We start from the raw sequence: 15,288 nt of genomic DNA on the forward strand, positions 1-15,288 counted from the left end.
CAGCAAACTAGATGGAGGTGGAGAACCTTATTCTAAGTGAAGTACCTCAGAAATAGAAAACCAAATGTCATATGTTCTCACAAGTAGGAGATAAGCTATAAGGATGCAAAGGAATAAGAATGATATAATGGACTCTGTGGACTTGGGGGGAAGGATGGACGGGGGTGAGGGATAAAAGACTACATACTGGGTACAGTGTACACTGCTCAGGTACAGGTGCACCAAAATCTCAGAAATTACCACTAAAGAACTTATCCATGTAACAAAAAAACCACCTCTTCCGCAAAAACTATTGAAATTTTTTAAAAACTTAACTTAAAATAATTAGTGTGTACATATATTAGTGGAGCCTCATATTAGGTGGGGATTCGGTTCCCAAAGAACAAGGTAAAAATTCTATATGGTTAAAAAAGATTACTCTTGAAAATTTCTTAAATCGTCATAAAGAATAGCATATGATGTTTTGTGCCTAAACCTGTACTTTCATTCTGAGGCAAACTAAATGTTAAGAACCACTGAGGTAGATGGAAAGAACAAAAGAGAAATCTATATTCGTATTTTCAGGCATTCAAAGCATTTTGCATTTAAGAAAGCTACCAAGCCCTAGAGATAGCTAGAAAATAGGCAGAGAATTTTAAATGTTCTCTTTTGCCTGCCAGGTTCTGTCCATTTCCGTTCATGTTAAGCCACTATAATATTAATAGATATGTTTGGGTTGTAAAGATGAAAGAAACTAGTATCTCAACTTTTGCATTCTGCTGTAACCATAAACATCAGGAGACACCACTGCAACATCCTAACTGGCCTACACCTCTCACTACACAAAAACAATGGCGCCAATCATTTAATGACTGCTTACTCTTAAGATCTCATTTTCTTTTGGACTCAAATACCAATAACTCATTTCTCACTTAAGTGCTGGAACATGGTGACAGCTTATAAGGCTCTCCTCACAATGTGGACATGGCTAGCAGGCATTTTTCTCTAATTACAACCATCTGACACATAAGACCTACAGAGTGTTCTGGCGCCATTTATCTGGAAAGTTTTGGATGAGTGTAGAAAAGTTGAAGGGAAAACCTTTCTAGAAATTACAGCTAAAGCATTGGCCAGATCTTTCAAAGCTGAAATTAGGCCGGGCGCGGTGGCTCACGCCTGTAATCTCAACACTTTGGGAGGCCGAGGCAGGCCGATCACGAGGTCAGGAGATCGAGACCATCCTGGCTAACACAGTGAAACCCGGTCTCTACTAAAAATACAAAAAATTAGCCGGGCGAGGTGGCGGGCGCCTGTAGTCCCTGCTACTCGGGAGGCTGAGGCAGGAGAATGGCGTGAACCCCGGGGGGTGGAGCCTTCAGTGAGCTGAGATCGCGTCACTGCACTCCAGCCTGGGCGACAGCGAGACTCTGTCTCAAAAAAAAAAAGAAAAAAAAAAACTGAAATTACCCCTTTCCCTATTAGTGGCAAAATAGGGAAATGCATGGCCTACATTTAGGAATCACCGCCGCTTTATTGTGCTATGTAAACAAAGATCCATCTTGTAAAAACTAGACCTTTTACCTTACCTTAAATAGCACTAAAAGCTGCTCATCTAATGGCCATTAGGAATATGGTTTTCCACAATCCCATAGCTCTAAATTCCACCCTAGCCAGCATAGTAGCAGTGTGAGCTCTGAATAGCAAAAACTATGTACATTCCCAAAAAGGAGTGGCTAAAGGTTGAGGAACAGGAACGAGGAAGGTAGATGTTTTGATAAAGAGGCAGAGAAATCTTCATTATGATTGAACTATCTGTATCTTGATTGCAGTAGTAGTTACATAAATTTGCACATGTGATGAAATTGCTTGGAACTTTATATATACACAGTGAGTGCCTATAAAACTAGTGGAATATGGATAAATTCTTTGGATTGGACTAATGTCATTTTTTTGGTTTGGATATTACACTGTATAGTTGGCAAGAGATTACCACTGAGGGTGACTGGATGAATAATACATGGAACTAATTCTAAATCCTAAAGACCTTTACTTCTGCTAGCTAGTAGTCATAAGTTGCTATATTTAATTTTTCCAGCATCAAAAGCTATAAGAACTGCTTTGTCATTTTGTCAACAGAAAAGCTTTAGAATTAATCTTTTCTCATTTTTTATGAAGGTACATAAAATGATGACTGATAGATTTATAACCCTAAAACTATATGTATAAGCGATTTTTTAGTCCATCAATACCCTGCATCATTATTTCTCTACATGTGGCTCCCCAACCATTTGTAACAGGCAACTTGTTAGAAATGCAAATTCTGTGTCCCTCCCAGACCTACTCCTGGTGGACTGGGGAAGGGCAGGGAATCTATGTTTAACAAAAATCCTCCAGATGATTTGATGCACAGTAAGATTTGAGAACCAATGCTCTGCACCATTGCTGTAAGATATCTGGCAACGTTCACACTAAAAAGAGAAAGCACTACAAACAATCATGCAATTTTAATCTGTGCTGAAGGACCCTCTCTGTTGTGCCTCCAAAATATGTGAATTCCTGATATCCCTGAAGACTCAAGCCCATCCTGCCAGGTCATAGAACTCTGATTGCTAATTTTAGAACAATTCATAGAAATTCCATCAAGAATATGGAACGTAGACAAAGTCTGATTCCCTAATATACATTATAATTATGTTCAACTAGTGTTTGAAAATCATCAACTTTACGATTGGGATTAATCTTACATTCTTACCTTATAATTTCCTCAATAAATATTCATTGATTATACTTTTCCATACTTCCCTGTTTAACACTAGAACGTCTCAAGAAAACCCGCCAATTTCCATGACTAACAGAGTGCTCTGATATAGGTAATTCAAATCGAATCCATAATCGCAGTCCTTTCTGTTTAACCTACAGCCAAGCACATGATCTTTCATTTGTTTATTGTAAGGACAGCAGATTTTCTTCATAATTATCCTTTCTTAGGTTGATAGTAGTATGAGTTCACAGTGCTAGAATGGGACTAGTTAACCTGGAACATTCTCAGTCATACTAACAAGAAAAGAGAGGCCTAAAGCTAGTTACAATTAATTCCTAAAATGTATAAATCATTTGCGAAAACTGAGGCTAAACTGAGCTTTTAATAGTTTCACTCTAGCCAGTCAGTGTCCTACCATGGGACGTCACCCGGTGGGTGGATTTGATTCACCTCCACGTTCATGCCAGATGCAGAACTCTTCACTTGAGACACTTCCTAAAATAATGTATCTTGTTTGCATCAGTGAAAGCCCATTGAAACTCTTTGATCAGACAGTCATACCACATTGTCCCAAATGCTTTAAAATTAATTAATTAATTACAATCAAATATACCCAGGCTGTTTGAATGTAAGCCCTTAAAATGTAGGAATTACAGAAAAAAAAAAATGAAAGAAGAATAGCCGTGGGCCCACACAGTGACTGTTCCCTGTAGTTACTAATATTCGAGCAAGTAAGAATAATACTGTAATTCAGGTGTAATGTCAGGATGTCTCAAGTGAACAAAAGAAGTACACATATGGCTAGGCACAGTGGTTCACACCTGTAACCCCAGCACTTTGGGAGGCTGAGGCAGGTGGATCTCGAGGTCAAGAGATGGAGACCATCCTGGCCAACATGGTGAAACCCTGTGTCTACTAAAAATACAAAACATCAGCTGAGCATGGTGGTGCACACCTGTGGTCCCAGCTACTTGGGAGGTTGAGGCAGAGGAATCGCTAGAACCTGGGAGGCAGAGGCTGCAGTGAGCCGAGATCGCACCCCTGCACTCCAGCACGGTGACAGAGTGAGATTCCATCTCTTAAAAAAAAAAAAAAGAAGTACACATTTTTACGAAATTCAGGCCTGAAAGCTATGCATAGAGAAGCAATTCAACCCTTAGCAGACATCCACCTGTAAGGTAAGTAAACTACCATCACTGTGAAAGACAAAAATTACAATAAGGTGAGTAGGGAATATGAACAGGAATCTAATGTGGCCAAAGTATTCTGCAAAATGGTGATAGGCTTCAGGCAAATGATGTGAACAAAACTTACTCTGCTGGGTTTTTTTTCCAAAAATTTTTTTTCTAAAAATTTTTTTTCATTATTTTTATTGTAATAATCCATATACACTCATTGAGGCAAAATTCAGAAAATAAAATTAAGTCAAAAATAAATAAATATAAGTACCCATAAAATTCTCAAAAGGGAAAGTGAGAATGATCTTGCTAAGTCTTTCACAATTATATGAAATATAACAGTGAAATATAATATTATATCCTGAGAGACATCATGCTGGATAGCAATTTAAACAGAAAAAATACAGTCCTTATTACAACAAAATTACTTTTCCATAAAGCACTACAGCAAACAAATACAGGAACTCAAATGGAACAATGAAATAATGAGATCACTGTGCCTCATTATTTATAACAGCAGAAATTTGTATTTGCTGTTATAAATATAACAATTATAGGCAATAAAGGAAGTATGATTGTAGCATGCACCTTCATTAATCCACTCAAAAAATATACATTAAGTGTCTGTGAAGTGCTGGAGATACAGCAGTAAGCAAGAAACGAAGTCTCTGCTCCTAGGAAATCTCACGAGCTGATGAGTAAGACCAGGACTGGATTTACTCTGAAGCCAGTGAAGAAAAGCTTCAGGTCCACTCCCTTGCACAGTGCTTTCTGCGACGTTTTCTACCTCATTTTGTACAATAAGTCAAAAAGTTCCTGAAAACAGAGACTTTAAGCTGACTGACATATCACAAATCCAACTTTACACTGACAAATTGATGTGAACAAGAGGGAAGTTTCTACTGCATATTTCTTGTCACAAAAGCATCAGCAAACTCCTAAATAAAAACCAAAACACTCCTACTATTAACCAAATAATTGTTAGCTATGCAAATATTTAATAGACATACATATATTTAATAATTAATAAATACATTTAATAAAAATAAGATAATTATTTACCCAATTATTCCAGCTCAGGGTGGTGATTAGCCAGAGCCAATCTCAGCAGCTCAGAGTACAAGGTTGGGGAGCCAGGCTCGGACAGAACAACAACCCATCACGGGGTTCACTCACACTCACACTCACACTCGCTCACACTGGGACAATGTGGATGTGTCAGTTCACCTAATGTGCACGTCTTTGGGATTGGAAGGAAACCTGAGAACTGAGAGAAAACCCTGCGGATCGGGGAGAAGGTGCCAGCTCCACACAGACAGTGGTCCCTCTGGGAGTCAGTGTTTTGGCTCATCAGTGTTTTTATGAAATGATGTTGAACAAAACAGCATTATTCAAGGACTTGCTGTACTTATAACTTCAAATTATCTTCTTTAAAAGGATCACTGGAATCGTGTTTGCTTTAGACCCCACAAAACCTGGATTTGCTCTCGAATTAGATAATAGCGAACAACTTAAAATATGAATAAACAAGACACTTTCAGGTACTGACAAGGGCTCCACAGGAATGAGAATAAGCTGATTTAATAGAGAATGGCAGGGCTATTTTTAAAAAGGAGATCAGGGAAGAACTTATGAACTGAGACCTAAATGAAAATGCCTTAGATGACTTTAGAAAAGCAACAGCCAAAAATGCTTAAACATTACTTTGCGTTGAATTCATTTACACACTTAACATGGACTAGATAAAAATTTAGAAAGATTAATTATAACTGCAGAAGTTAAACCCTGCTCATATTTTGTTTTCCACAGATAAGCAGAGCAGAGCTCATGAAAATGGATCTCTTTTCTGACTTGCAGACTTTACAATAAATACATTGGTATTTTAGTTATTTTTATTCTAAAGTCTCATGACTCTTCTACAGACATGTTAATATTTAAAAATGAACACAAATGCAAATATATATACATACATATATGTGTCTATATATATACACACACATACACATATGTACATACTTCTTGAGACTATTTTGGCAAGCCTAGTGACCTAAATCACTCCGAGTTAAAATATAATGTGTACGTATGTATGTGTATCTAATTCTGGTTTTATAATTGTTTTCATTATCATTATTACCTATACACCTGGGGAAATAAGCAAAAAAAAAAATTATATTGAAAATAAGAGGCCAGGCACGGTGGCTCATGCCTGTAATCCCAGCACTTTGGGAGGGAGGCCGAGGCATGTGGATCACGAGGTCAGGAGATCGAGACCATCCTGACTAACACGGTGAAACCCCATCTCTACTAAAACTACAAAAAATTAACTGGGTGTGGTGGCAGGCACCTGTAGCCCCAGCTACTCGGGAGGCTGAGGAAGGAGAATGGCATGAACCCAGAGGCAGAGCTTGCAGTGAGCCGAGATCACACCACTGCACTCCAGCCTGGGCTACAGAGCGAGACTCTGTTTCAAAAAAAAAAAAAAAAGAAAGAAAAAGAAAATAAGGGGTAGGATTAATGTTAATGTAGTCTTTAAATGACTTTAATATCCTCTCCTGTAAATGGGATAATTAGGAAATAGGAAATGCTTGGCTTCTAAACATTTTTCAGCTCCAATAGCAATATAAAAATATTAACTATGGTAGTTTATATTCACACACGCCAACTAGGAGATATATATATATACACACACACACACACACACACTCTCACACACGTGTGTGTGTGTGCGCGTGTGTGTGTGTTTTAGAGACAGGGTCTCAATCTGTTGCCCAGGTTGGAGTGCTTACTGCAGCCTTGACCTCCTGGGCTCAAGCAATACTCTAACCTCAGCCCCTCAACTATAGCTAGAACTACAGGCATGTGCCACCATGCCAGGCTAATTTGTTTCTTTTTTGTAGAGACAGGGTCTCACCATGTTGGCTAGACTGGTCTGGAACTCCTGGGCTCAAGCCATCTGCCTCCCAAAGTGCTGGAATTACAGGCGGGCACCACTGTGCCCAGCCTACAGAAATAGAAATACTTTGCTTAAGTTAGGGGTCTTTTACCTCTACCTTTTTTTCTCCATAAAAATGTTTTTGTCAGCCAGGCGCTGTGGCTCATGCCTGTAATCCCAGCACTTTGGGAAGAACAAGAGATCGAGACCATCCTGGCAAACATGGTGAAACCCAGTCTCTACTAAAAATACCAAAATTAGCTGGGTGTGGTGGTGCACGCCTCTAGTCCCAGCTACTCAGGAGGCTGAGGCAGGAGAATCGCTCGAACCCAGGAGGCGGAGGTTGCAGTGAGCCGAGATCACGCCACTGCACTCCAGCCTGGGGGACAGAGCAAGAGAGTCTCAAAAAAAAAAAAAAAAATTTGTTCTGTGTAAAATGCTACTACACCTATACTTCTGAGTTCTGAATCCCCAAGTAAACATTTATAAGCATTTTCTTACCTAGTATTAACTTCCAAATCAAGGCATTTCAAGCTGAGATCTACGTGCAACATATTCATGTTGCTAGAATCGATTAATCAAAATTACTTCCATCAGATTCGCATCTAATTCCAGAATTGTGATTTTCTTTGTAATAATGAGAAGCACATAGAAGTCTCAATGATGCCTACTAGAGTTGAAGAGGGTAATAAACAAAAAGAAAAACAGAATGAGAATGATCAAGAGTCACAGGGTAAAAGGAGAGGGGGAAAGAATAACAGAGAGACCAATCTGCGCAGGGAAGAAGCTCGGGACTGAGAAGACAGCCACTCTAAGTCTTTCTTTGGCTTTTCTTCTATCAGTGAGCTGAACTCTTACTTACATTTTAGTAAAATGATCAACCGCACTGCTGGTGCCTCGAATTCACTCCTGAGCTCAATGGCAGTCTTGTGTCTTATTTCCTTTCAACTACGCACCATCTAATTTTTTGTGGCCCTCAGTTGTAAGGCAAACAAATCCCTAATCCATGATTCAATATCTGGACTCCTCCAGGTGTTTGAAAGTGTCTAGGTTAGCGGTCCCCAACCTTTTTGGCACCAGGAATTGGTTTCATGGAAGACAGTGTTTCCATGGACCCTGGTGGAGGATGGTTTTGGAATGATTAAAGCACATCACATTTATTGTGCACTTTATTTCTATTATTATTATGTTGTAATATATAATGAAATAATTATACAACCCATCATAATGTAGAATCAGTGGGAGCCCTGAGCTGGTAACTAGACGGTCTCATCTGGGTGTGATGGAAGAGAGTGACACCCCAAGTCTGTTGCTTATGTCCAGTCTACTCTGAAATCTTGTTTTGGCTGCTGTCACTACAGAAAACTGTCCTTCACAAAGTAAGAAGCTGGAAATGAAGGAGGCTTTTCAGTGCTGCTGTGGCCATCTCAGGATATTCCACCTTGGCTTTAACCCAGAACATATGGAGATTTGAAGTTGTCTCAAACATGCTTTCAAGGCCACTGTCATTTGCAATCTCAAGCCGTTAATATTTTTCTAGACGGATAAAGTGGATTCACCTGGTTTATTTACAAACAGGAAGCAGATCCTTTCCTTCCCAGTTCAGGGGTCTTTTATCATTGGGAAATAAAGCTCAAACTCTTTTGAAACCTGAGGTAGGCAATCATGTACCACCTGGGAAAAAGAAGGCTCTGGCTCAATCTCTTTCAAAATTCCTGCTAATGATTGAAACATGTAAAAAAAAAATCTCAATGTTCACTCATCACCCTCATAATTCCAATTTGGCTTTGAATGTAGCCACTTTATCTGCCAATTTGAACACATTTGTCATTCTACCCTGAAGTGACAGATTGAGTTTGTTGAGCAGGTTGAATATGTCACACGAGTAAGCAAGTTTTGTGGTCCATTCTGTGTCACTGAAATGTGCCGCCGGGGGTGATTTTTCTAAAAGAGATCTCTGGAGTAGCACTCATGACTCAAAAACTCTGGCCAGCGATCTACCTTTAGAAAGTCATCTCAGTTCTATGTATAAGAGAAGACAGGTATGCTCCGCATCCAACTCCTCACAGAGTTTAGTGAACAGACATAAGTTAAGGGCATGTACTTTAGTGTGGCTGATAATTTTATTTTATTTTTTTTTTATTTTTTTTTTTTGAGACGGAGTCTCGCTCTGTCGCCCAGGCTGGAGTGCAGTGGCGCAATCTCGGCTCACTGCAAGCTCCGCCTCCCGGGTTCACGCCATTCTCCTGCCTCAGCCTCTCCGAGTAGCTGGGACTACAGGCGCCCGCCACCACGCCCGGCTAATTTTTTGTACTTTTAGTAGAGACGGGGTTTCACCGTGGTCTCGATCTCCTGACCTCATGATCCGCCCGCCTCGGCCTTAATGTGGCTGATAATTTTAATTACATTCTGCAAAATGATGTTAAGTTCAGGTGACATTTTTTGGCTAGCCAGCATTTCTCTATGGATGACACAGTGCATAGACTCACATTCAGAAGCAAACTCTTTAACCCAAGTAGTGAAACCAGAAAGCTGTCCAGTCATGGCCACTCTGTCCATGCATATACCAACACAAAATGACCAATTAAGTTCTCCTGATATGTAATCATTCAAACACTTGACTAGTGCTGCAGCTGTGGTGTTGGTTGGCAAGAAAAGTGCACACATTTCCTCATGCACATCCTCCTGAAAATATATTGCACAAAAATAAGCATTGTTGGCCAGGAGCAGTGGCTCATGCCTGCAATCCCCGCACTTTGGGAGGCTGAGGCAGGTGGATCACAAGGTCAGGAGTTCGACACCAGCCTGGCCAAAATGATGAAACCCCGTCTCTACTAAAAATACAAAAATTAGCCAGGTGCGGTGGTGGGTGCCTGTAATCCCAACTACTCGGGAGACTGAGGCAGGAGAATTGCTTGAACCCGGGAAGCACACTCCAGCCTTGGTGACAGAGCAAGACTCCATCTCAAAAACAAACAAACAAACAAACAAACAAGAATTGTTACATTGCTGTCAACATCAGTTGACTCATCAACCTGGATTGCACACCACAGTGACTCATTAATCCTCTCTAACAATGGTGTCTCAGTATCTTCTATGTTATCAATTCATTTAGTTATGGTTCTGGCTGAAAGAGGAACATGTACCACCTTTTGAACTGCAGCATCTCCTAAAAGCTTACAACAAATGTCCTTAGCAGTAGGCAGGATCAACTCTTCACCAAGAGTAAAAGGCTTCTTAGCTTTAGCAATGTGGTTAGCTACAAGAATGATGCTGTCAGTGCAGATGCATCTGATGCAGCGGTGGCCTTCAATAATTGCTTCTCTTGTTCACATTTTTTTTTCTCATTTGAAAAACTCAAAGGCTTGTCTTTTAATGTAGAATGGTTGATCTCCATGAGACAAAGCAGTTTGAAGATTTCGTGGCTTCATTGGATAGGTGATCGCCACATGTTACACAAAGTGGGTTTGGAGAATATGAATCACCTCTTGCATTGAACCCATAGTTTTAGTAGGATTCTTGATATTTTCTTTTAAATGCAGCTTTCTTTTTGTTGGCAATCTTAGTGTCTTCTTCTGTCTCATCATTGGGTCTTTCCTCCTTTTCAAAGAAGCTCTCTGGTGATGTTTGTTTTTTACTCATTTTGGCTAGGGTTAGCTCATGAGTTTACCAAAACTTGACTGAGACAAGTGTGCAGTGCAAGAAAGAGGCGTAGGCAGAAGTGGTAAATAAAATAATGAGAGGGCCACATGTGGGCTAAAATAAGTGTCACATTCTGACTTAAAGCCTGCCAACAGATGCAGCTTGTCACTTTCCACTCACTGATAGTATTTTGATATGAGTCTGTAAACAATTGATTTATTATGCTGTCTGTGCAGTCAAATCTCTCTGCTGATATGTTCATCTTATATGCAGCCGCTCCCTAGCACTAGCATCACTGCCTCAGCTCCACCTCAGGTAATCAAGCAGTAGAGTTTCATAAGGAGCACTCAACCTCGATTGTCGCATGTGTAGTTCACAATAGAGTTTGTGCTCTTATGAGAATCTAATGCTGCTGCTGGTCTGACAGGAGGCAGAGCTCAGCCATTAATGTGAGTGATGGGGAGAGCTATGAATACAGATGAAGCTTTGCTCACTTGCCCACTGCTCACCTCCTGCTGTGCAGCCTGGTTGTTAACAGGCCACGGACTAGTACTGGTTCATGGCCTGGAAACTAGGGATCCTGGTGTAGGTCATAAAATTCTGATTCCTGATAGCCAGCTCTATGCTCTAGCAAACTATACTCCTTCCCTTCAAGGCATCTCATTTTAGTTAAAAGAAGATTGTATTTGTTTTCATGTGTATCAGTGGTTGACATAATATTTCTCTAAATGCAATAATTATATGTTGGACACACACCACATGTATGTTTGATGGAATACAGTATTTCCATAAGAGAAACGATAATGCAATAGTCATTACTTTCTCATCATTTCTACATGGTCTTCTGTGTTCAGAAATATAAGAATTCTAATTACCATAATACTTTATAATACTAAATTGTCTACATATAATTATAGTATGTATACATATGTATTAGTTTGATATGTCAAGTCTGTTAAAAGTTAAAGATTTGGTAACTGGATATTTTCAATCTAGGGGCTCAGAAAAACACAGTACTTCAGTGCCAAAGAGGAAAAATTAAAAGACGCAAAGAAGGAAAAGTGGTGACTGTAGTTAAAAGAATGCAGTGGTTATGGTGTGAGCAAAGAGATACAAAATCAAAAGAATCAATTCAGCAAGTTCAAACTGAATAAATTTTGACCTTAGGAAAAATGCATTTCAACAAAGAGAATGTCTTAGATTAAAAGCTACTTTTTAAAACTAGCTTTTTTGGTGCCATAGGAGCGAGACATTTGTTGGTCCTCTAGTCCCCTGCTGCACAAAGTATGACCTATACCAGCCCCACAACAGCACCAGACGCAGATGGAAGCTCATTAGAAATGAGGAATCCCACCCCAGCCTGGGTGACAAAGCGAGACTCTGTCTCAAAAAAAAAAAAAAAGAAATGAGGAATCCTAGGCTCCACTCCACACCTGCTAGATCAAAACAAGTAAGTGGAAAACTAGGATCTGTCATATTGTTGATTTCTGGTAGCCATGAATATAAATTATTTTCATAACTTAGAAATAAAATTAAAATCACATAATTTTTATAGGACTGAGATATAATAAGTAGAACATGGGTGCCAATGAAGGTCATTTATTAGATAACTTGTATATTTAAAACCTAGAGAATGGAAAGACAACGAACAGGAAAAACAAAACATCTGTTTCAAAAATAATTTCTGGATCTTGATAAGAAACTACTGCTATTAATAGCAAAGGTGCTGACATTTTCAGATAGAAAGGTGAATTTTCAGCTCCTGAAGACACCCATGAACATATGACAATATAATTATTATACACTTAAATGTCAGAAGATTAACCTTTTAGTTTCTACAGCAGTTATTACATAATTATCAAAAACTCTTTATGATGTGTTAGACAGTAACTACAACAATTCTAAACCTCGTCCTTCTACACTCGTTCCTAGATGATTCCATAGGTTTTAGTGGATTTCACTACTAAAACCATTTTTTTCTTATTTCTATCCAAATAATCTCTAAAAGATATTAATCTACGCTAGGATCAAAATGTTAACAGAAAACCACGGAAATAAAAACCAATACAGTAAAATGGCACAGCCACTATGGAAAACAGTACAGCAGTACCTAAAAATATGAAAAATAGAATTATCATATGATTTAGCAATTCCACTTCTGAGTATATACTCAAAAGAATTGAAAAGCAGTTTGGAAGAGTTATTTGCATACCCATGGTCTTAGCAGCATTATTTATAACAGCCAAAGGACAAAAGCAACACAAGTGTCCAACAACCAACAACCAAGGGAAGAATGGATAAAGAAGATGACGTATTATAATATATGCATGCAATAAAATATGATTGGGCTTTAAAAGGAAGAAAATTCTGTCATCCGCTACAACATGGATGAAACTTGAGGACATCTTTCTACATGAAATAAGCCAGTCACGGAAAGAAAGATACTGTATAATTCCCCTTACACAAGGCACCCAGACTAGTCATGTTGATAGAGACAGAAAGCAGAAGAGTAGTTTCCAGGGGCTATGTGGAAGGGCGGGAAAATGAGTTGATACTTAATGGATACAGAATTTCAGTACTGCAAGATGAAGAAAGTTTTGAATATTGGTTGCAAAACATGTGTATGTAGTTAACACTACTGGACTGTACACTTACAAACTGCTAAGGTGGTAAAAACTTTATGTTATCTGTATTTCACCACTATATTTTTTTAATTTATTTTATTTTCTTTAATTAGTTTATTTTTTGAGACAGGGTCTTGGTCTGTCACCAGGCCTCCTGAGTAGCTGGGACTACAGGCACCCACCACTACACCTGGCTAAGTTTTGTAATTTTAGTAGAGACAGGGTTTTGCCATGTTGGTCAGGCTGTTCTCGAATTCCTGACCTCAGGTAATCTGCCCGCCTCAGCCTCCCAAAGTGCTGGGATTACAGCCATGAGCCACCGTGCCCAGCCAATTTTTTTTTAATTTTAAAGGGGAAAATAAACCGATGCAGAAGGACATACATAGCTAGGTGTTTATTGTAGCATCACTTACAATAAACACTAGAAATAAGTGAATGTCATGACAAGGAAAATGGCTGAATAGTTTGCCACCTAATAATATGAAGACATTGACTTAAGGTAAATTAGTTGATTTGGAATAATTTACACAAAGTAAAACTATTATAAATGAATAAAGTAAGATGAAGAAAATTGTGTATATATGATCAGCTTATGAAAAGCAAGCTACCAACAAATGAAATAATATAATAAAAATTATACTAGTCACTGACATTATTGAACACTCATTACATACCAGGTACCTTTCTAAACACCTAACATGAAATAATACACTTAATCTTCACAACATCCCATTAGCCCAGTTTTCAAATAAATCAGCTGAGTTACTGAGAGGTTAGAAAGATTCTCCAAGGTCATACAGTAAGTGTCAGAGACAAGGTGCAAATCCAAGAAGTTGACCTCCAGAAGCTCATCCTTAAATGTGTGTGGGTGTATGAAGGCACGTGTGTGTGTGTCTTTTATATATGATTCCAGATGAAATATATGGAATAATATGTAATAGGCTGATGTGCATTCTCTGGAGTAGAGACAGGAATGCCAATGTGGCTGAAAGGAAAAAGAAAGGCAGGGTGGGAAGCAGGGAAAAAAAGAAGAGAACCAGAAGCATAAATGGCATGGCCATATTTGTGCATTTATATAGTATCACATATGTGTAAGAGGAAACATTGAAACTCAAGAAAAGAACAATGAAAAATGTATTCCCAAGAATAACTGTGCTTTTGCTGTTTGAAACTTTGGTAAGGCTATTTCTGAAAGTGAAATTTGAAATTCTCAGGCAATATTATAGATTTCTATAACTGCACTCATTTTGTATATTTCAACAATTAAATAAAAATCAAATATTTGTGACATTTTATATATGCCTTTTATCTTGTTTTCAAAAGTCTGACATTAGTCTTATCAATGGTTAAAAAATAACAGCAAATATTAATCCATACTCTGTACAATGACAATAGATGTTTTGAGAGGAGAAATGCGTGCCCCATAGTCAAACCAGTGCAGCAGACACAGTATTAAAGTTAAACAGAATATTTTTAGTCAGTTCACCTTATATAATTTACTATGTTGATGTTTACTGCAAATCTCTAAAAGAGACTGAAGTATGCATCATTTTCCAACTTTTCTTGGCTAGAGAGAACTTTTTCCCATGCCTATTAAACATTGTGAAGAAAAAAAGAAAAAGATTTCACACAGCAGAATCTAGGAGTCTCTTACCTACAATATAACTTTTCTTAACCTTCAAAACTGCCATTAAATTTCCTCTGTAACAAGGCAGTGGGAGATATAAATACAGAGATACAGAGAGGTTTTGCTTATTTGTTTTCAGTTCACCAAGTTGTGTTCTCACATTTGATATTGTATCACGCGTAAGATATTAATACCAGAAAAGCAAATATGAGCTCAGCCATGTATTTCATTTATCTTTTTGAAAACAAGAAATTTACTCACATCAGTCAGTTCTTGACCCATAGTATCATAGTATTTGATTTTTATCTGTGAGTTTCATATTATTCAAAGACTAATCTGTCTGAAGCTATTTTTATGTTAATATCTATTTTATGTCCTTTCACTATGTTGAAAGTGTTGGCCAGTCATAACACATTCAAGTAGTAAAAAAGCCCCCAAAATAAATCAACTAAGACCCCAACAGAATACTACTCTGGTTCAAGAATACCTTACACTTTCCTCTACCAAGGGAATCAGAAAATCTACAGGGCCTAAAATATGTGTAA

Source organism: Symphalangus syndactylus, chromosome 21 (genome assembly GCF_028878055.3).
Source record: "Symphalangus syndactylus isolate Jambi chromosome 21, NHGRI_mSymSyn1-v2.1_pri, whole genome shotgun sequence".
Classification (NCBI taxonomy): Eukaryota; Metazoa; Chordata; class Mammalia; order Primates; family Hylobatidae; genus Symphalangus; species Symphalangus syndactylus.